This window comes from Epinephelus lanceolatus, chromosome 3 (assembly GCF_041903045.1).
Source record: "Epinephelus lanceolatus isolate andai-2023 chromosome 3, ASM4190304v1, whole genome shotgun sequence".
NCBI lineage: Eukaryota > Metazoa > Chordata > Actinopteri > Perciformes > Serranidae > Epinephelus > Epinephelus lanceolatus.
Genome location: NC_135736.1, coordinates 4,291,505 through 4,314,874, shown reverse-complemented (window position 1 = coordinate 4,314,874; position 23,370 = coordinate 4,291,505).

The following is a 23,370-nucleotide window of genomic DNA, read 5'->3' as shown; positions in this document are numbered from 1 at the left end:
AATATCTCAAACATTCTGCAACTCACACAAACAATCTAGACTTATAAATAGCACTATACATTACAGGAAAAAGATGTACTTATGATTTTGAGGTGAACTGTCCCTTTAAAGGGTGACGACGGTTGGCGCCAGTTAGCGCCAAAACAATAAGTGCTTCCACTGTCATCAGTGTCTCCCCCTCTCTGAACTTACTTAAGTAAACTGTGGGCTTTACTCCAGACCTTCTGGCTTTCATTCATCATCAACAAGCTGTCCTCTCTTTTGCCCTAATGGTTGAGTAATAAATATGTGTCAAATAGGTTTTAATACAGTAGTCATTGGTAAGATAACACTTTACTTCTCTAACTGTTTTGTAATCTAGGTTAAGAGGTGAATGAGAGCGTGTTTGTATTTGCATTACTTTGTATTTAGCTCATCAGAGTGAAAGTTTGGAGAATGATACTGTAATCAACAAACCAAAAAGCCTTCTTCTTCTCTGTAAACTAACTCCTTGTCATCAACGCATTTGATGCATTATCTCATGGTTGCTGATGTTGTATAATCCAACCCTTTAAATACAAACTTTAACCACCACGCCCATCATCCTGTAAGCATTGCTGCATATGGCAGCACCCACGAATGAGGTTTTGTTCTTTGGTTGTCATGTTTGGGGAGCAGAAGTCCTCCGTCTCACTGTGTGGAATCTGAAGGTCAACAGCAAGCAGATGTTTAGGGTTGTAGCGTTTCCCGGTTTATCAGGGGAGATGGTGAAATCAATAAAAACTCTGTGTCAGTGTCTAAATAAACTCTTGGATTGTTTGCTCATGCTTCCAAAACTTTGATACCGCTCTAGTACTCCAGGCAGGCTCCAATAAAAGTTCAGTGTCAGACCAGTGAAATGGAGATGATGTGTAGGAAAACACCTGAGTTTTACCACTCCAAACTGGAGGCGGGAAGGTAGAGAGACACTTGTGGATCAGTGTTAAGATCACGGCCTTTGTGACCTTTTTGTCTTCTTCAAAGTAAGGGTTCATGTTATGGTTTGAAATCCCTTCAAGAAGAGAAAGGAAGCTTCCTCCAAATATCATTATGTACTGGGACCAAGTCTGTAGACAACATTTTAACAAAAATTGTTGTTGATGTTCTTTATTTTATTTTATTTTATTTTATTTGTTTGGTTGTTGTTTTTTTACTGGTGCTGACATATATGTGATTATGAGAAAAAGTATATAAAAGATAATGGCTATTTGTAAATATGTTTTTACAGGTTTAAATACATCAGATAATACAGTCTCTACTCTGTAAAGAATTTACTGTTTGTTGGAAAATAGAGAAGTATTTTTATTTTGAAGTTTTTTGGTTTCACGTTTAACCCATCTGAGCTATGCCATTGCACTTCAGACAATGTCTTACTACTAATTTGTAATGTAAACCTCTCTTTTTGGATTTTTTTTTTTCATTTGTTTTTTCTAGTTTGAGATTTGACTCTGTTCTTAAGCAGTGCTTATTTCTTTTTATCCTGTACAGAATTCTGAAATGTTAACAAAAGAGAATTACAAAAGACTTTTTTTTGTTTGTTTTTCAAAAAGATACAATAAAGAGAGAATGTTCTCGCTGATCATATTAAATGAATGTTCATTGGGTTCATTTGTTGGTGTAGTCAGACTACAACTGTGGAGCCTCCAAACTAACTGAATGTAGTTAAACAGGGGTCTTCAACATTTTTCAGGCCAAGAACCCCATAGCTGAAAGACACAGAACAGGGACCCCTACTACATATACTGTATTTAAAAAAAAAGTTGCATATTAAATTGGGGCTCCAATAATGTGCCTAATAACAAAGAAGTTACAAAATGATTAACTGTAGCTTAGAAGAATGTCCGTACACTTAATGTAATAATACAGCCAATTGGGCAGTATGTTTAAATAGTGCATTAACTGTTAGCTAACTCGTTCACCTTGCTGTTATGGATGGGTGCTGCACAATGATTTAATACTGCATTCCTGCAGTAAAGGAGATTGCACTTTTAGGACCACAGTTATAGGACCCTAGTTTTTTGCCACAGTGCCACCCTCTAAACTCAATGACTGCAAAAGTGCAAACAAGGCAGTCCAAGTACTTTAGTTTTAAAGGTTTATTCCACCCACATACATACTTTGAAGACTAATTCCATCAAATTCTACTTTGCCTTGCAATTCAGCTTGGTTGCTAGGACTTGCAATTTGTTTAATTAGCAGAATTAGCTCAGTATACTCTAGTTAGCTAGTTTGTGCCTTATATAGTTTTTATAAAAATAAAAACTGCATGTACAGTGTAGACCTTCATGTCAAAAGTGCCCTGAGACTTCTGATTTGGTGTGATATAGATAAAACTGACTTGACTAGATCGCAACCAGATATTTCTAAAGGTTAGAAAGAGGCAAGACACAGGGATGACTCTGGAAGCAGATTCAAGATATATATTGTAAACAGACGCATACACACTACAATAAACAATAAGCAAACAAACAAACGGTTGTGGTCTGAGAAAGGGAGCCAGTTTCATCCCTGACTGATGGTCATCTTCCGCTTCATGTGTACTGTGCTCCTGTGGGCCAGTGTGGTGCACAGGAGAGAGAGAAAAAGAGACAGCATAATTGGTCAAATTAAACATTTTGGGATAATTTCACAGACAATTTGGCCTAAGCCTAGTACTGAATAAAAAAGAATTACAATTGCGCCTTAAAGAAAGACTAAGACAATAATTTCAAATTGTCAGATTTGACTTGCTAACATTATTGGGCACAAAGTCCATGATAATGATGACGGACGAGCTTTTGAAAATGAAAATAGTGTTATTAAGATAGACATATAACCCCTTTTTTCAGCCTATCAACTAAAATGCTTTAGCTACTGCTACAAGAGCAGTGGTGGAAAGTGACTAAGTACATTTACACAAGTGCTGAACTTAAGTACAATTTTGAGATACTTGTAGGCCACCTTTATGTGAGCAGGCCTATATCCTTTGTTTGCTTTGTCTACTATGGTTCCATGACTTAATGTCACCACCACAACAAGACTGTATCACACTGTGTTCGGTGTGATGACATTCTGTGGTCTCATCTAGCCACTTGCTTTTTTTAAGACACAGAGAAGCATCAACATTTTCATTGGGGTATTTACTGACGTATCCTATGTTGTATAACAAACATGAAAGTCTCTTGAGCTTGTGGTAACCACAGACCTTATTTCAGCCATCTAACCAAAAACCCATTCAAATCACCCATTGACTTTGAAACAAGGGAACAAGGAGAGCAAAAATTCTAACTCATGTCTGGGTTTTAGGACTCATTCCTGGAGTGCTCTATTCAGATTATCAAGGGGAGAGACCACAGGTGAATAGGGTAAAAATTTTAAGTAATAGATATCACAGTGAAACTTGCCAGTTGATTACTTTTAGTAAGACAATAATCTTAATAGTTTTCTGAAATTTTATGTTTAAATGTGCAAATTATGCATTATCTGATTAAATATCTAGCGATTTGCACGTTTCCAGAACATAAATCTGAACACTGGACAAAGCCAGGTTCAATTTTTTTTTTAATTTCACCTTGTGTCATTTTAGAGGCAAAGCAAGACGGACACTAGGGTAAAAACTTCACAGATATCACTTTGAAACTTCCCATGCTAATTACTTACATTAGGGGGATTTTTTTTTTTTTGTATTACAAGTTTTCTGAAATTGTATGTGTGAATATGCAAATGAGACATTATCTAATTAAATATGCACTTTTTTCATAAATTTCCAGAACACAAATCTAAGATAAAATAAAAACCCTAAATGTGTATTTTGGATGTTTTATTTCCACTAGTCTGAAAGAAGATATGTTATGGAAGCCAAACAGCCAAAAAAAAACTGAGCATTGCATAAAAACACTGTTTTCACCAGGGGTGGCCTCAATACAGAATATATTCAACAATTAAATTGTGATGTATTAATGTAGATTAAGATAAAATTCTGTTGGAGGGGATTCACAAGCTACCCAGCAGTATGTAAAGTAATTAAAATGAGCTACTCTTTTGACAGCTGTAACATTAAAGTAATAAACACAATAATGCTTCAATAATTGTCCAGTAACATAGACTGATAGATCTGATTCTGAAATGGAACATTCTGCATAATGAGGACTTTTACATATAAGTATATTTTGATGCTAATAATTTTGTACTTTTGCCTGAGTTTTTCTTCACCCTCTGTACAAGAGTTTATACAGTGGTGCTACAGCAGTACAGCACAGTATATAGATGATTTACAATAAATTCACTGGCTATTGTAGTTTTATGATGAAAGTTAGGTTTATTGAAAATGCAGTAATGAAAAGGAAATGTTTGGGGAAAACAGAGAAGAAGAGTTTTTTTCAAAGTGTTTTATCAATTGGTTAGTGGTTACAGTCCATTCCTGGGCTCCATACAGCACCCCGCTTTGCCTGTGTATACACAACAACATCCATATTATTCAGGGTCGCAAAACTGACGGAGACAAATGCACACACATTCATGTAGCGCCTAAAACCAGACTGACTAACTGCCGTAGTAATGTTTTGTCTAACAGACCTTATTTGCATAATTAGACTTGCATATGCTAAAGAGCAGAGCCTTAATTCTGTCTGGCAGTAATAGCGATGATGATTCATGGGCTCCCTGTTGGTATCAGCAGACAGACAGACAGACAGACAGACAGATAGACAGACTGACGGACCACATGACCACATGCAGGCCACGACCTTTTTGTTGTAATTCATCTTTTCTGCCCCTTTCAAACACACTCTTTCTCATTCTCTGTCAGCCGTGCCCCTTTTCTTCATCTCTCCTCTTCATCGTGGCCACCTCCCTCTATCGCTTCTCCTCATATTCCTGCTCCATCTCTCCATTCCCTTCTCCCTGACTGCCTTGTTTCTCCTCGACTCTACCCCCCACCATCCAGCACCACACACACACACACACACACACACCACACTCCCGCATCCCATTTGACATTGATAAATGGAGACTAACAGAGATGACAACATCATTACTCATGTTCAGTAGCGACACCACCTGGGACAGAGAAAAATGAGAGGAAGAAGGAGGATGAAGGACAGGACAGAAGGAAGATGGGGAGTAAAGGAGTGGAGGGGGGTTGCTACAATCCACCCCTAGAACACAGCTTAACATGTCCAGAGAGCACAATGTTGAGGTGTTCATTACCAGTGTGAATAAGTAGAGCAACTGTTGATAGTCCCAGCTGCCTGGAAGATTAAAACTATAGGTTTCCTTCACAAATCCAATCAGGCTAGAACAGCTGCAGGGCTGTGAGAGACAGCTATTTTCTTTACTATTAAATCTGCTGCTGAATTGATGAATCATTTATTATTTCAAGTGTCAAAAATAATGATGAATGCTTATCACACATTTTTTTCCAAGATAATCCATTTACCTGACTGAATGTTCATTTCTCCACATGACGTCCCCAGTGATGTTTCCTTGAATTTGGCAGTACATCCAATCACACAAGTCTCTATTATGATGACGTGCTGCTGTCAGGTCAAGACCCGGTGAGGAAGATGAGAACAAAGAAAAAAGAAATTATTTGCAGATTTTAAGATTTGATCTGCAGATTCTTGCAGAAATTCTTCACCTGTTGTTGTTGTTGTTGTTGTTGTTGTTGTTGTTGTTGTTGTTGGGGTGATTTTTGAGTGGATGCTCTCAGACAGTCTTGCAGGTGAAGACTCTGGATGTGGAAATCTTGAGCTGGAGTGGTTGTGGTTGTCTGTAATGGTGAGAACGGTTGGATGTACTGCCAAATTCATGGAAACATCATTGGGGGTGGCTTATGGTGGTGAAATGAACATTCAGTTCACAGGCAACAGCTCTGGTGGACATTCCTGCAGTCAGTATGCCAATGGCACGCCTCTTCAAAACCTGCTACATCTGTGGCATTGTGTTGTGTGATCAAACATCACATTTTAGAGTCTCCTTTTATTGTGACCATCCTAAGACACACCTGTGTAGTATTGATGCTGTTTAATCAGCACCTTGATATACCACACCTGTCAGGTGGATGGATTAACATGGAAAAAGAGAAGTGCTCACTGACATGGATTTTAACACATTTGTGACCAAAATTTGAGAGAAATGTATCTATTGAGTGCATTAGACACAGATCTTTATCCTTTTTTATATATATATTTTATTTTTCATATTTCAAAAAAAGAGGGTTGTACATACATAGAGCTCATGCCCCACAGTTCAGATCCCCTGACAGGATAAATCAAGTTAACACAGTAAAATAAACTTGACAGCATCAAAAATACAATGAGAATGTCTCTGAGTCAGTATGCTCGTTCAAAACAATCGGAGAGCCAGAATGACATCTGGATATATACCCTCAAAACAGACAATAACGAGACCAAAACAAAAAACATAACACAAACAAAACAAACATAAAAAGTGGAACAAACAAAATACACCACGACAAAACAAAACAGGTCTTAATGTTTTCTATGCCTTATATTGACCCCAAAGAAAACTCTTAAAGTTGGATTCCATATGAGATTGCCAGATTTTTAAGAAATCTGAGGATCTGCCTTTACTCCTGTAATATACATTGTCCACTGTAAGATAGCTTGAGACTTCTTTCCACCAATGTACAATTCCTGGGGGTGTGGAATCTTTCCAGTTCAGCGTTATACATTTCCTCGCTGCCAGCATGGCAAGATCTATATATCTGCTTTGGTATTTGTTCCACTTGTTGGACATGCTAGTTCTCAAAAGACATAAAGGAGGTAACAGAGGGATAGATGCATGTAAACACTGAGATGTCAACTGAATAACAGAGTTCCAAAAAACAGAAAGTGCGTCACATGACCAAAACATATGAAAAAATGTTCTCTTTTGTTTCTTACAGCGCCAGCAAAGAAATGCCATCTCACTGTTCATTTTATCCAAAGTTCTCAAGGGTATAATAAATCCTGTGTATCATCTTTAAAAAAGCTAGTTTGTGCCTTAGGTTAAAAGAGCATTTATGAACTTGCCTACAAATGTAAGTCCAATCCCCTTTCTGTATTTCCAAATGTAGGTCTTGTTCCCACTTTTGTCCTGCATTATCTATATTTACCACAGAACATTCAGTAAAGACATTGTACATTTTAGAGATAAGTTTTCCCTTGATCTCCTTAGCGTTTAACATATCATTAATTTTTGATGGTATGGGCTCTTCAAGAGAACAATTTTCAGCATTTACTGCATATCTTATTTAGAAAAATCTAAATCTAAATAAATGGGAAGAATTTAGTCCATATTTCTGTTGCACATGAGCAAATGAAAGAAATGTCCCATTTTCAAACAGATGACAAAATTCTCGGATACCTTTATCATGACAAGGTTTAAAGGTATCATCCTTATAGCATGCAATACTTGGACACCTCCAAATTGTAGCGAAAGGAGAGATCGAAATCTTATAGCCTAACAACTTATGAGATAAATTCCAAATACTGAGGCTGTTTAATATAACAGCATTCTTGGTCATTTTGTCTACGTCTTTGAACTTAATATATGTTAAATGCTCCTAGCTGTATGGATAGATATCCAAAGATTCTATTCTTTTCCATGAACATGAAGTGTCTAAAAACCATTGTTTAAACTGAGTAAGCTGAGATGACAAGAAATAGTAATAAAAGTTGGGAAGCTTCAGGCCACCAGATTCGTATGGTAAATGTAACACTGACATCCGAATTCGTGGGGTTTTATTGTTTCATATGAAGGATGACACTAAACTCTTTACTATTTTAAAAAAAAGGATTGTGGTGGAGTAATCGGAAGATTTTGAAATAAATATAAAAACTTAGGCAAAATGGACATTTTAACTATGTTATCTCTGCCCACAAGAGAAATAGGAAGAAGACCAATTCTCCTCTGATATTTTTTGGGCAGTTTTGTCTTTAATTGATAGGAAAGTCAAGTGTGAAAGGGGGAGAGAGAGAGAGAGAGAGAGAGAGAGAGAGAGAGAGAATGACATGTAGCAAAGGGCCACAGGCTGGAGTTGAACCTGGGCTGCTGCAGCAACAGCCTTGTACATGGGGCGCCTGCTCTACCACTAAGCCACTGACGCCCCCTCCTCTGATATTTTATCAACTAATGGGAGATAATTCAAATTAAAGGTGTCTTCCAGTTTTCTAGGAATGAACATTCCCAAATACTTAATATTCTTGACAGACCAATTAAGATGATTCTTCTGAGAAATATGGTCAAGAGGTCTTTATCTTAAACCGGTGAAAAATGGGAGCAATAACAAATTTGCTGTGTTTAAATTTTTGTAAAGTGTAATAGCTGTCGAGACATTTTGTCAAGACCAAAATGGTGGACCAACCTTCTGTCATTATGGTGGCTAAAAAATAAGATACATTTGCAGTGCAGAAGTAATGTTGTTGAATGATTTTGTTGATTGATTTTTGTTTCTTTATTTAAAAAAGTCTAACCCAGCTAATTGTGTTATTACAAGGGCCTGTGGCAGAGAAATGTCCCATGTAGTCACACACAACTGTCATTCTTGCTCGTCATTGCTCGGGAGATCATCAGCAGCATGGACAACAAGCCAGCCACAAGTCCAAGTTAATAACAGTTTCCTCCTGTAGCCAAACACTTACACACACACACACACACACACACACCATCAGCCGTGCACACACTCCAGGGGCACCCTTATGGGCTCTAATCACAACGACAAATGATGTGTCACAAAGAGTGGAAGATGAGTTAGAAGAATCATTCACTCTCTCTCCCTCTCGGAGAGTAATAAGGTGAAAAAATGTAGCTGGAGAAATGTGTAGTGGAAAGACATATGGAGGGGGGAAGAGAAAACAGGGGATGGAATGGTATGGAGTGAGGGAGAAAGTGTGTGTGGTGTCAAGTTGATGAATGTGGTAGCAGGAGCCATTGTGGTGGTGGAGGAGTAGGAGGCCACCAGATAACAGCAGAGCAAGGCCTGAGCTGTCTCACACCATGAATAAAACACCATCTCTCTCTCTCTCTCTCTCTCTCTCTCTCTCACACACACACACACACACACACACACACACACACACACACACAAACACACAGAAAGATTTCTAATTACCTTCGGATGACTTTATCTTTCTGCTTCATTTAGTTATCTAAATGGAGAATATCAGTGCGGGATAAATGCTCTGTATGCTCCCCCAGTTTGTTTCAGATAACCTGCTCGTGTATATGCATACAGTACATACAGACACATGCTTAGTGAGCTCTCTACTCTCTCTCACAACTTAAAAGTAGTGCTAAGTTTGCTTGTTGGCTAATGATGAAAACGAATTGTCTGGTTGTGAGCAGTGATGTGGTTTCACCTTTTTTCTGTTGATATGGCGCCCTCTAGTGGGTGCTGGTAGGAACTGAGAAAGGCTTCATTCTGCTCACTATTACTACACATTTCCACAGTTTATACTATAACAGCAGCCTTGAGTGTGGAGCCATGAAGGCAATTCTGTTGATGTACTGTAAAACCTATCATGGGGCATTTCTTCCATTTTTCATTTCAGAGCACTCCACAAGGAATACTACTCAGCCTGTGAAAACATTTGCAGAATGTCTTCTGTGACTGAAATAATAACTCAGATGCTGCCATGTTGATATCATCAGGGTTATCTTGGCTTGAGCTGGAGACCAAGCATTTATACAGAGAGCCAATGTTGCAAACTCAGGGAAGGGAATTTGAAAGACATGGGAGTTTACTAATGAGGAGGATTTAACAAAAAGCTGCTGCTGAGTTGCATTGTGGGAGGTGTGAAATAAGATAAAAAAAATGACCATTCTTTTTTTAATGTGTCTCTCTCTGTCTGAGATGCCCAGCAATATTAAAGTGCAGTCCCCTTAAAGGTCCACTGTGTAGGATTTAGGGGGATATGTTGGCAGAAGCCATCTGTGACAAGCTGCACTGGAAAAACACTGATTTGTGACATGAAACTGCTTTATTTTTACTTTACTTTATTTTTATTATTGTTTTTAGCACTTTGGAGAGGAAGAGACCTCTGTGGATAATTTGGCACCTAATGGAAACCTCCTGATCGTCTGGATCTTAATAAGTAAGAAAAAAAAGGTGAACACACATTAGCATGTGGTGGACGAGCTGCTGGCAGCAACGTGCAAAACATGGTTGGATATACACTGATTTGTAACGTGAGACTATTCAGTGTTTTTACTGCTTTAAATCAGCAGGTCCGTTTGTTTTGGAAAACAGGACACATCTGCTGTTGAATTCTGATCTTTTACAATCACAAAAACTCCAGAATTTCTGATTTCACCCAACCAGACAATAATTTTATTGAACTGTATAGGTGCACATGTTGAAACGGCATGTTACTCTTTTAGATACCTTTAGCAACCACAAACAGGGCTGTGCTGCAACATCAATACACGTAGACAGGTCTACTGCAACAAATACAACATTAATTCCAATTGTTACATTTGCAGATAATTCAGCTCCTGGTGAAAACCCCCTGAATGTCTGGATCTGAAAAAAGGTGACCACACATTAGCACATGGTGGGTCACTATCTTTTTGGCGTTGGCCACCATAGTTTGTAGCCAATCTGTGCTGAGCACTGCCACATAAAGACTGATTTGTCATGTGAAACTGCTTAAATCGATGTTTGTACCAGTTAAAATTACCGGGTCTGTTTGTTTGTTTGTCTGTTCTGAGACCTCTGTGGATAATTCAGCTCCGAGTTAAAGCCTCCATAACACCTAGATCAGAAATCAGATGACCACACATTAGCAGCCTGTCTCCGAGCTGTTGAACAGCGTAGGAGAAACATTGATTTGTAACATAGAACTGCTTTATTCAGTGTTTTTACTGGTTTAAATGACCTGGGGTCTTGTTTATAACCATGGCGTACACACAAAACATGGCCTGAAAGAGGTGCACATCACTTTCCACTTGGCGAGAGAATGTGCACACTTATAGGGAAACTCTGACCCATGCCTATGAACATTTTGGAGAGGGGAAATTGGTGGTGCAGATGGTGTGGTGGTGAATTGAAGCCATAATGCAAAAATTAGATGCGAGAGACATCATTATATGTATAATGATGGCTCTCACACATTTAATTGTGCCTTATATCACACGTTAATTATACTTCATCATAAACATTCAATCCAGCTGTGTTATTAGTTCTTATGCTAGTACGCCATAACTTTTTGACAAACAGATGTAAAAATTATAAGCATACTCAAATCTCATGTCCAATTCTGCTCATTATTTCATCATCGCTGTCCCCTCATCACATTCCCCCACAGCACAGAGGAGAGGGATGCAGCTGACACTCGTGGTCAGTGGTGAAGTGCACATCAAATAGCACTAAATAATTGCAAAACAGAGCATCAACAGCTTTTTAATAATATCTTCTCATACTGTAAATATATATCACCAATCACGATAGAATTTGTCAACAACAATTTTTTTTTGTGTAAAATCACTGCAGTGAACACAACTGCATGCCCACTGTGGTGGCTGCCACTGCATTAAAGCTATTGAGCATATCACCAGGGGACTATTTCTGTCAATATTAGATCATTTGGTTAATTCTAGCAATATATCAATACAAATATGTAGATTATGCACAACACATATTTTTTTCAACACACAGTGCAAGCATTCCAGGAGACAACATGGTAAGTAACACTAGCCTTTCACTCTTAAATTGGAGCACATGTGTTTAACGACACATTCATTAGGGGAAACCTGGGGACAACATACATTGATGGTAGTCCAGTTGAAATTATTTTTTTATTTACTTTGATGGATCTGCCTCTTGTAATTTCCTATTTATTTGAAAAAAATATTCCCATCAGAAAACAAGTGTGTGAATAGGTGTACTTGGCTAACTAGCAAGCAAGCTAAAGCAGAAGAGTTTGGTTTGCAATCAGAGACACAGCCCTGCTAGTAATATTACAAGGAATTTAGCTAACCTTAGTCAGCTAGCACAACTCTGTCTGATTGTATTTTAAGTATATTGTTGTTGCTATTGATAATGTTCACTAGCTGCTAGCTCAGAATCAGATCTCATGACTTTGTAATTTACGTAACTCATGTCATTCTGTGCGTTGGTAGCGATAACATTAATCATACATTTTTTTTGTTCGTTCCATGGAGATGTTCAGTCAGTGGAGGTGAATGTGGAGAAAGCAGGGCAAGGACAGTAAATAACTAACTAGATACCTGTAATTTGCGTATGTTTCAGCAGCCTTTGACTGAAGTCTTGAGAACATAATGGATTGGGCATTGTGTATTGAATGCCAAAAGTCTACCACTGAAGCACTCCGATGCCCTTTAAATGCACCGGGACCTGGAGACCTCCGAAATGTTTCCTGAATAATGTGAATGCTTTCAGGGAGTTGAATCAACTGCCAGTACCACTTCCTTCTGAAGGGGACATTAATGTGGACCAGTTTGTTAGGCATCAAGCACAGTGGCATTTATCTTGTCACTCAAAATTCAATGTAAACAAACTGGAAAGAGCACAGAAGAGGGTGAGCGCTGGATCTTCTGACACCCACGCTGCAGATGGGAAACAACCTCGACAATGTGAGCCCCTGGACAAGAGCACATGTTTGTTTTGCAGAAAGTCTGATGGACATCTTCTAAGTTCTAAGTTCATGACTCTTAAAGCAGATGCAAATGTCTGGATTATGGCCACAGACCTGAAAGATACTGAATTACTGAGCAAAATTACGGGTGGTGACAAGACGCTAACAAGGCAATGCCAAGATTCCTCTAACAGTCAGAAACAAGAGAAACAAATTGAAGCCAGAGCCTTTGTAGAGCTTGTTACTCACGTGGAAATTTGTGTGGAAGGTGGTCAGTTTTACTTTATGTTTTCATCCCTGTATGAAATGTTTGAAAACCACCTGCTCGATTTTGGGATCCGCAAGGAAATCAACAGGGTTCGCTTCAAGAAACAAGTCGTGAAGTATTTTCCCCATGCCCAGGAGCAGAGTGATGGAAAGAATGGGATACTTGTTTTCGAAGAGGGAATGCGGGAAGTACTGAAGCAGGCTTTGAACTGTGACTATGAAGAGGATTTACTGATTCTGGCCAAGGCTGCTAAAATTGTGCCTTGTGATATATTCAACTTCACTGGATTCAAATTGAATGCCTCATTCCCCACTGAATGCCAGCAGAACTCTGTACCCATCAATCTCAAGTCCCTGGTGACCATGATGCTGGTCAGAGCTGACCTGAAGGATCAGAGCTCTAGTGACTCCCAGGACTGCCTCACTATCTCACAGACCATCCTGTGTAACTCTAAGAAGAGGGCCCCAACTAACAAACGTCAACATTCATTGGAGTATGAACGACCCTTGCCCCTTTGCATGGGATTAAGTGTGCACACGCAGACCAGGTCAAAGAAATTGATGGCACAGCTGTATGAGTTGGGCCTCAGTGTAAGCTATGATTGGGTTATGGAACTGGAGAATCAGCTGGCTACTGCTGTCTGTGAGAACATTGCAAAGAGTGGTGCTGTGTGTCCTGCTCAACTGCGTAAAGGGCTTTTCACTGTGAGTGCCCTAGACAACCATGACCATAACCCATCAAGTACCACAGCTGAAGGTTCCTTCCACAGGCGTCTCTTTCAGTTCCCCTCCAAGTGCAATGTGGGACACTTTCAGGATGGAATAGGCATGTCTTTGCTAGAAACAAAAAAGAATCATAGATTGCCTGACAAATTCACCACTGTGCTGGCGGTTGCACTCAAGAAGGCCAGTGTGGCTGTTCCCAAGACACCCAATCCAATAAAGCTTTCGAGGGGCACCTGAGTAGAGCACAGATGAAAGCGTTGGCTCGAGTATTCACTCAAGCTGATCGAAAAGGATAAGCTAGACAAGGGAGACATTGTGGCCTGGTCAGCCTACCACACATCTCTACACAATGTGTCAGATGATTACTGCCCACTCTCACACAGCTCTTGACACTGTTCAATGAGAAGGCTGCTACAGCTTCCATGATCAAGCATGGGATGGTTGTGCAGTGCAAAGCCACAAAGTTTCTGAATCCAGGATAGATCCCAGTAGTGGCTGTGGATGCACCACTGTTTGCACTGGCCAAATATATTCAGTGGAACTGGCCTCAAATGCATGGTGAAGACAAGTGTGTAATCATGCTTGGCGATCTCTATATTGAAATGGCAATGTGGAAGACACATGGCGACTACTTGGAGGCCTCTGGATGGACCACTGCACTGACTGAGGCCGGTATTGCATCTTCTGGTACAGCTGACTCCTTTCTCAAAGTAGGACAAGACATGCCCACCAAAAGAGCACTCTGGCATTGGCAAAGCTGCAGCAGGATGCCTTCTTGGACATGGTGACATGTCCAGTACTGGGATACCATCCTTAACATGGAAATTCTGGATCTGATATTTGTTCGGGCCCACAGAGAACAGGACTTCCCCCTCTATGTTGAGTCACTGAAGGCTCTTGTCCCATGGTCCTTTGCCCTTGATCACCAGAACTACGCCAGATGGATTCCTGTCCATATTCATGACATGGAAAGCTTGCTGACATCCATTCACAAGGAATTTGAAGAACATGGACACTGGGTTGTTCCCAAGTCCACAAACAGATTCTCGAACATACCGATAGACAAGGCTCATGATCAGAATAACAATCTGGTGAAGGGTTCTGGGGGTGCAGTGAGACTCACCGGAAACCACTCAGCATTCAAGAAGTGGATGATTGCAGGACCTGAACAGGCACAACTCCTAAAAGAGTTTGAGCAGGAGTATATTTTAGAAGAACACAATACACAACAACACCACAAAGAAGGAATGTCTACACAGAAAACATTCAAAGACCAAACACTAGCTCTGGTGAATACCATCAGTTCTTAGATGATACCCCTGAACTTCTAACTCTGGACACACAAAATGTGATTGACGAGTCTGTGGTTAACACAGTTCTTACTGTGGAATCAGTGGGCAGAGATCAGTACAAGTACCTTAAGACAGTGATCATGGACAGCACACAATCCAATCATGAGCCCATTAAGAAAACTCACTGCCTCTCTTCAAATGCCCAACACCCAAGACCAAGACCAAGCAGGAAGGGCAGATCTCAGTGTTGAAGGATGATGTGGCTCTCTTCTCCCGATTATATGTGCCCTTGCAACATAGATAGGGGGATATGAACACTTCCAGTTACTTTTGCTGTCAAAGTACTTGATGGAGCAGCTGTGGTGCACTTTCTGTCCACTCCCAACATTACCACATTTGACAAATATGCCAGTTGTGTATTTGTTCCCACATCATGAAACACTTGGAGACCTCCAAAAGAGTTGATGTGGTCTGGGATACTTACATCACCAGCAGCATCAAAGAGTCGACAAAGGAGAAGCAAGGCAAAGGGATATGACGGAAGGTGGCTGGTCAAAACAAGCTCCCAGGGAATTGGCCAGATTTCTTGTGTGGCCCTATGAACAAGCAAGAACTCTTTACCTTACTCTCCAGGAAGATTGCATTCACTGGCTGGCCAGAGGGTAAGCTGGTCTTCATTACATCCGGCATCAGAGTGGTCAGCACAGACACCAGCCAGTCCGTGCTGCCATGTAACTATGAAGAGGCCAACACCAGGATACTGATTCACCTGCTTGATGCCCTGGAACATGGCTCTTCTACCTGCTTGGTACGTACTGTGGATACAGATGTTGTTGTTATCCTCATCAGTAAGTTCCATGCCCTGCTCACTAAGTATCCAGCTGCAGACCTTTGGGTCGCTTTTGGCACTGGCAAGAACTACACATATCTTCATATAAATACCATCTACCATGATCTTGGCATTGAGAAGTCCACAGCACTTACTGTCTTCCACTGTTACACAGGCTGTGACACAACCTCAGCATCCTGTGGAAAGAGGAAGAAGTCAGCATGGATGGCTTGGAATTCCTACCCTGAGGTCACCCGGGCCTTCAACTACATGGCAGCGAATCCCCACACTCCCGTGACAATAGATGCCCCACACTTTTGACCTCTAGAGTGCTACACAGTCATCCTTTACGACAAGACGAGTGATTTGGAATCTGTCAGTGAAGCACGGAGAGAGTTGTTCTGCCAGAAGAACAAAACAAATGTGTGGAACACATTCCACTAACTCAAGATTCCCTGCAGCACGTGAAGCGAGTTGCAAACTGGCCCAGCAGCTGACACCCAGTCCAGAAGGATGGGGTTGGACATTGGATGGAGACAGCTAGGTCTGGCCTCCTATGTGGAGCCAGGGCCGGCCCAAGCCTCCATGGGGCCCTAAGCAAAATTTGATTTTGGGGCCCTCTATTACTGTCAGTAATACTGATTATTGATCATTCACACACCTACTATAAGTTATTTCATGTTCTACTCAGTCATCACTTGTAAAACTAGAGGTGAGAACTTTTTGTTGTAGTCAGATTGTTAATCCACAGTGATTAAGGCCATGGAAGCAGACAACAGATTTGCAAACTTGCAGAAAAATCTTTCAATTAATATTTGGCAAAGTCAGGAACTCCCCCTACTGGTCACACAGAGAATCAATACATAAAACCTCAAAGAGCAGCCTGGCATGTTTTACCAATCTATGGTTTTTAATCTGAAATAGTAGCAAATTCAGTGATATAGTACTAAGTGGGATACCAAATGTCATCTAGGCCAACTAAAAGTAACAAAATAAACCAGTCTTTACTGTAAACACAGTCTGCTTTATCATTATTATTTTTTCGTTTTAAATAAACTGCAACAGCAAATGTACAAAAACAGACGGTATTAAGTAACTGTGGCAGCAGGGTGTGGTTGAGTTGCCGGCTGCTGGAGGAGGGAGGGGGAGTGTCTCAGCCGGCGATCAGACAGCTGGACAGAATCAGGTAATCACAGTAAAAACATAAAAGCATGCTGGTAACTTCTTCTGGTTCTCTCTTGCAGTAGGCTGGGTCCGGAAGAGAGCGGACAGTAGGGCCAGCAAGAGAGAGAGAGAGAGCGAGAGTGCGAGCCGGAGCTGGAGCTGGAACCGGCTCGTGTGAATATGCATGTGCTGTGTAGCAGAAGATAATAAATATTGTACAGCGTTAAATCGTCTGCCTTCCTTCTGAGTGTGCAACATCACAACTGGCGCCCAACGTGGGGCATAGAAGGCCAATCTCCCCAAACCCCACTGGGGCTGGCCCTGCAACACCTGGCCACGATGCAGGAGGCCACCACGGCGCTACAGCAGCACCAGACCCAGGCGCTCGCGGACATCGCGGCGTCCCAGCGGGAGGACTGGGCTCTCCTGCGGGAGCTCCTGCAGCGGCCGGCCACCACGACGACCGGGCCCGAGGCCAGCCTGAGCCGACCACCGCAGATCACCCTGCAGAAAATGACCACCGAGGATGACCCAGAAGCATACCTCGATATTTTTGAAGGCACCGTGGCGGCGTGCGGATGGCTGGAGGAGGAGAGGGCTATGCGGCTGCTGCCCCTGCTCTCCAGCGTGGCACAGCTGGCCACGCACAGCTTGCTGGCGGACTCACGCCATGATTACGGGCAGCTGAGGAGGGCCATCTTGGACCGCCTGGGCAGCACTCCGGAGGGACACCGCCGCCGGTTCAGAGGGCTGGTCATACGGCAAGTGGGGGAGGTTGACTATGAAGTGGTGCGTTCCGACAGGGGAGGGGCAACACAGATCTACCACCTCAACCTCCTCAAAGCATGGAGAGAGGTGGCGTCTGTTTCTCTGGCTACCACGGTGATCAAGAGAGATGAGTTGGGACCGGAGGTGGTGAAACCAACTTCAGCCCCGGTCCCTTGTGACGACCATCTCTCGCCGAGCCAGAGAACAGATGTTGCCCAGTTGCAACGGCGGTTTGCCAATGTGTTCTCCCCCCTGCCGGGACGCACGACACTCATACAACACCACATTGAGACTCCCCGGGGCGTGACAGTGTGCTCACGGCCCTATCGGCTGCCTGAGCACAAAAGGAAAATAGTTCAGGCAGAGCTTCAGGCCATGCTAGAGATGGGAGTAATAGAAGAGTCCAACAGCGACTGGTGTTGCCCCGTCGTACTTGTACGCAACTCTGACGGGTCAATACGGTTCTGTGTGGACTATCGCAGGGTGAATGAGGTCTCCAAATTTGATGCCTATCCGATGCCCCGGGTCGACGAGCTCCTGGATCGGCTAGGCACCGCTCGTTTTTTTACAACACTGGATTTGACCAAAGGCTACTGGTAGATTCCCTTGTCTCCAGAGTCCAAGGAAAAGACGGCCTTCTCCACTCCGTACGGTTTGTACCAATTTGTCACACTTCCGTTTGGGTTGTTCAGGGCTCCAGCCACGTTCCAACGCCTTATGGACCGGGTGCTGCGTCCTCACTTTGCATATGCCGCCGCCTACTTGGATGACGTAATCATCCACAGTGAGACCTGGGGGCAGCATATGCAGCAGGTGGGGGCCGTGCTCGAGTCCCTGAGGTGGGTGGGGCTCACGGCCAATCCAAAGAAGTGTGCAGTTGGACGGAGGGAGGTACGGTATCTGGGGTACCACTTGGGTGGCGGGCAGGTGTGGCCACAGGTAGAGAAGACCGCAGCGGTTGCGGCCTGCCCAAGACCCCAGACGAAAAGAGAGGTCAGGAGGTTTTTGGGGCTGGCTGGTTACTATAGGCGGTTCATCCCCGCTTTTTCGGAACTGACCAGCCCTCTGACCGACCTGACCCGAAAGGGTGCCTCAGATCCGGTCCAGTGAACGGAGCAGTGTCAGCTGGCGTTTGAGAGGGTAAAGCAAGCCCTCTGTGGGGAGCCACTCTTGTTTACTCCTGACTTTTCTCTCCCTTTCATCCTGCAGACAGACGCCTCGAACAGCGGGCTGGGGGCCGTTTTGTCCCAGGAGGTGGAGGGGGTTGACCGCCCCATACTGTACATTAGCCGTAAGCTGGCTCAGCGGGAGGTGAACTACAGTATGGTGGGAAAGGAATGCCTCGCCATACGGTGGGTGGTCGGTGCCCTCCACTACTACCTCCTGGGGCGCCCTTTCACCCTCTGGTCGGCCATGCCCTGCTGCAGTGGCTCCACCGCATGAAAGATGCCAACACGCAGATCACTCGCTGGTATCTGGCTTTGCAGCCTTTTCGATTCACAGTGATCCATAGGCCGGGTACCCGGATGGTCGTGGCGGACTTTCTCTCCTGCTCGGCGGAGGGGGGGCCGGCGGGGTCCCGGCCTAAGTCGGGCGGTGGGGGTATGTGGCAGCGGGGTGTGGTTGAGTTGTCGGCTGCTGGAGGAGGGAGGGGGAGCGTCTCAGCCGGCGATCAGACAGCTGGACAGAATCAGGTAATCACAGTAAAAACATAAAAGCATGCTGGTAACTTGGTTCTGGTTCTCTCTTGCAGTAGGCTGGGTCCGGAAGAGAGCGGACAGTAGGGCCAGCGAGAGAGAGAGAGAGAGAGAGAGCATATGCATGTGCTGTGTAGCAGAAGATAATAAATATTGTACAGCGTTAAATCGTCTGCCTTCCCTCTGTACCCGACCACGTGAGTGTGCAACATCACAGTAACATTTAAAAAATATCAAACAAATACTTACATAATGATGTAAATGAACAGTGGCACCTGAAACAAGATAATAAAAATGGTTTATAAATAAAATAAAATTACAAAGACTGTTTTGTTGTTAACTTACCAGGTAGAGCTGAGGTTGTAGCAGACACAGAGGGGACAGTGGGCACAGAGGATGGGTCAGAGGATGGAGATGGATCTAAGATGAAAAACAACAACAACAACAACAAAAGCTAGCCATGTTAGATGTCATATTACACTTGAAAATTATGCTGCTTAGTTTCTAAATAAATAAGCAGTAAAATATAGGGAAATTAAATTAATATTTTTGGACAAAATGATTCATCTCAGAATGTTCTGCAGTACGCTGAGCAATTACAAAGGCTGTTTTGTTGTTAACTTAACAGGTAGAGCTGAGGTTGCAGCAGACACAGAGGGGACAGTGGGCACAGAGGATGGAGCAGAGGATGGAGATGGATCTAAGATGAAAAACATGTCCCTTGTCATATGATTATGTCTTGTTATGTTAGTATATCTTAATGAGATAATTTGACTAGAAATTAAATATATATGGTGACAGTTTTTCCCTCACCTGTTTCATTAGCCTTGGCTGAGCCTGAGCAGGTGGACTGCCCCTGGGCTGAGCCAGTGCCTCCTCCAAAATACTTTAACAGTGCTCCTGGGGAAGTTTCATGTAACTCATGAGCATAACAGGGAGTTGATGTAAAAGGAATATGTTTATTTACTTACATAAATTACTATGCTCTGCAGCAAACAACATATCTCAAACTATAAGTTAACTGAGTTAATTCATTACTGCAAAAACATATCGCTAGCATACGTCACCACTTCTGTAATTAATGTTAGTTGTTATTAAACATTTGCTATCAAATGTTGTTATCAAAAACGTTGTTTTGATGCCAAAAAGTGACCCAGAATATATATATAGCCTATATATACACCGCAAATCAACTTATTCAAAGTATTACACAAACACAAAAATGTTAGCTTGAATAGTAAGCTATCTAACCTTCCAGTTAAAAGAGAAGTTTCTCTGGCTTTGAACTAAGTTTAGCTAGCTAATTTGCTATTATAGGCTAACGTAGTTGGAACAAAATATCAACGATAATTAGGGACTTTCCTAATTTGAGGAAACTTTTCAAAATCTCCATGACACCAAACGTTACATTACCAAGACATGCAAACATACCTTTATCTTGTTGTCTTTTCTCCTCTTCCTCTTTCTTTCTTTTTCTTTTTTCTGCCCCTGAAGGGTATGTCCTTTGAAGCGACATTATTAGCCACCTGCTCCTAGCTCCGCGTATGCGCAGCGTGCATTAGCGGAGCTCTGACATTTAGTCTAGAGACAGAAGGAAACTACACTCTGTTAACATAATATTGTCTTTTTGTACAAGAACGTACATTTGATAATATATGAATCATCATCATTCACACATAAAAAAATAATAATAATTATTTTTCTTTTTCTTTTTTGAAGTTAATTGCTCTTGGGGCCCCCTAGTGGTCACGGGGCCCTAAGCAGGTGCTTAGTTCGCTTATGCCTTGGGCCGGCTCTGTGTGGAGCATTCTGCTGATGGCGTCAAAAGTATTTACTTTGAATTAGTGCTGCACGATTAATCTAATCGCAATCGCGATGTCAGGCTGTGCGATTACATAACCGCATAAAAGGCTGCGATTTGCGATTTAATGTAAATAAATGTTAACGTGTGTGCCTGTGAACGTGACTACCTCTCCTGTATTGTGTGGAGTTTGTTGACATTACGCCCACATGCTATCCTGGTGTGTGCAGCACGTATGGTCAGGTGACCAGCCGGCATTCAGCAGTGACCAACATAGACGCTGAAGAAGAGCATGAGCACGACCATGAACAGGCTGAGCTGGTGGCGAAAAAACGCAACGTTTATTACATGGCAATACTTTGGATTCAGGTACAGCAGCGTTGAACAGAAAGACGTGCTGTGTAAAACTTTAAAAGTTGAAGTCGCCACGTCCCGTGGCAACACGACCAATCTATGTCAGCACTTGAGACACAGAAAAAAGTAAGAAGAATGCATGCGAGAGAAAGCCAAGCTGTGTAACGTTAAAGACAAACAGACAACTGAAAGCCGCCAGGGCCTCATAAAACAACATCCAAGCACAATTACGCAAACATTTGTAAGTATCATAGTGTCAAAAAAGCGAAGGTTGGAAGATCTGCTCCGGTTCTCCATATCCTGAATCTTGTCAGTCATGTAGGCATTATCTTTAGATAGCTTTTTGTTCAAGGTTAGCAGATCTTGAATATTGTTCTCGTAGTATCCAGTATCCAGGGACATCTGAATGCTGCTCAGTTTTGTTTGAATAGGATCAACCTTTGCATCAAGATGAGCAAGCACATCAGGCAGTCATTTGTTGTATGCCGTCCCATAAAGTTTGTAGAGAAATCTGATTTTGTTGATCCACAGACATTGTGAAGACGATCAGTGTTATCCAGTCGAACCAAGAAAAGTGACTAACTACCAGACTTTGAAAAAAACAAGTCAGGTGTATATAGGCACACTGGTAGGACGGTTTATAGAGCTACATTAAGCAAGCAGACAGGCCTGTGTTGCACTCACTCACGCTGCAGCCATCTTGAGTCTGAAACAAGACGAACTGCCTTACATGGCCTTGCTTCTACATACATTATAGACTTACCGAGCTTCTTCTGCCTGCACTCCTCAGGTAGGACCCTTCTAACTGTTCCCACAGCCTACCTTGTTACTTAAGGAAACCGGGCATTTTCTGCTAGAGCCTCACAGCTGTGGAACTCCTTACCCGAGGAGCTGAGGTTAGCAAACTCAGTACCTTCTTTTAAATCACTTCTCAAATGACTCTTTTCTGATGTACATTGTATAAATTGAGAACAAAATGACGTAACAATGGTGAATGGAAACTAAAATCATCAACCCACTGAGGGCTGGATTCAAAATCACACCCAAAATCAAAGTAAAAAACTGAAATCACAGGCTGATCTAACTTGCCTGTGAGTCAGTAATGTGTATGGCCCCCGCATGTCTGTATGCACTCCTGACAACATCTGGGCATGCCTCTGATGAGTCGGCGGATGTGTCCTGGGGGTTCTCTTCCCAGACCTGGATCAGGGCATCAGTGAGCTCCTGGACAGTCTGTGGTGGTACCTGGTGGCATTGGATATACGATACAGAACATCCCAAAGGTGCTCAGTTGGATTTAGGTCAGGGGAACGAGAGGGCCTTCGTTTTTGTGGACCTGCCTACACACTCTAACCACATGAGGCTGGGCATTGTCCTGCACCAGCAGGAACCTAGGGCCCACTGCACCATCGTAGGGTCTGACAATCACTCTCAGGATCTCATCTCGATACCTAACAGCAGTCAGGGTCCCGTTGGCTATGACACAGAGGTCTGTGTGACCCTCCACGTATATGCCTCCCCAGACCATCACTGACCCACTGTCAAATCTGTCATGCTGGATGATGTTACAGGCAGCATAACGTTCACCACGCCGTCTCCAGACTCTTTCACGTCTGTTACATGTGCTCAGTATGAACCTGCTCTCATCTGAGAAGAGAACAAGGCGCCAATGGTGTACCTGCCAATTCTGGTATTCTCTGGCAAATGCCGATCAAGCTGCACGGTGCTGGGCTGTGAGCACAGGCCCCACTAGAGGACGTCAGGTCCTCATGCCACCCTCATGGAGTCTGTTTCTGACAGTTTAGTCAGAAACATGCACATCAGTAGCCTGTTGGAGGTCATTTTGTAGGGCTTTGGCAGTGCTCTTCCTGTTCCT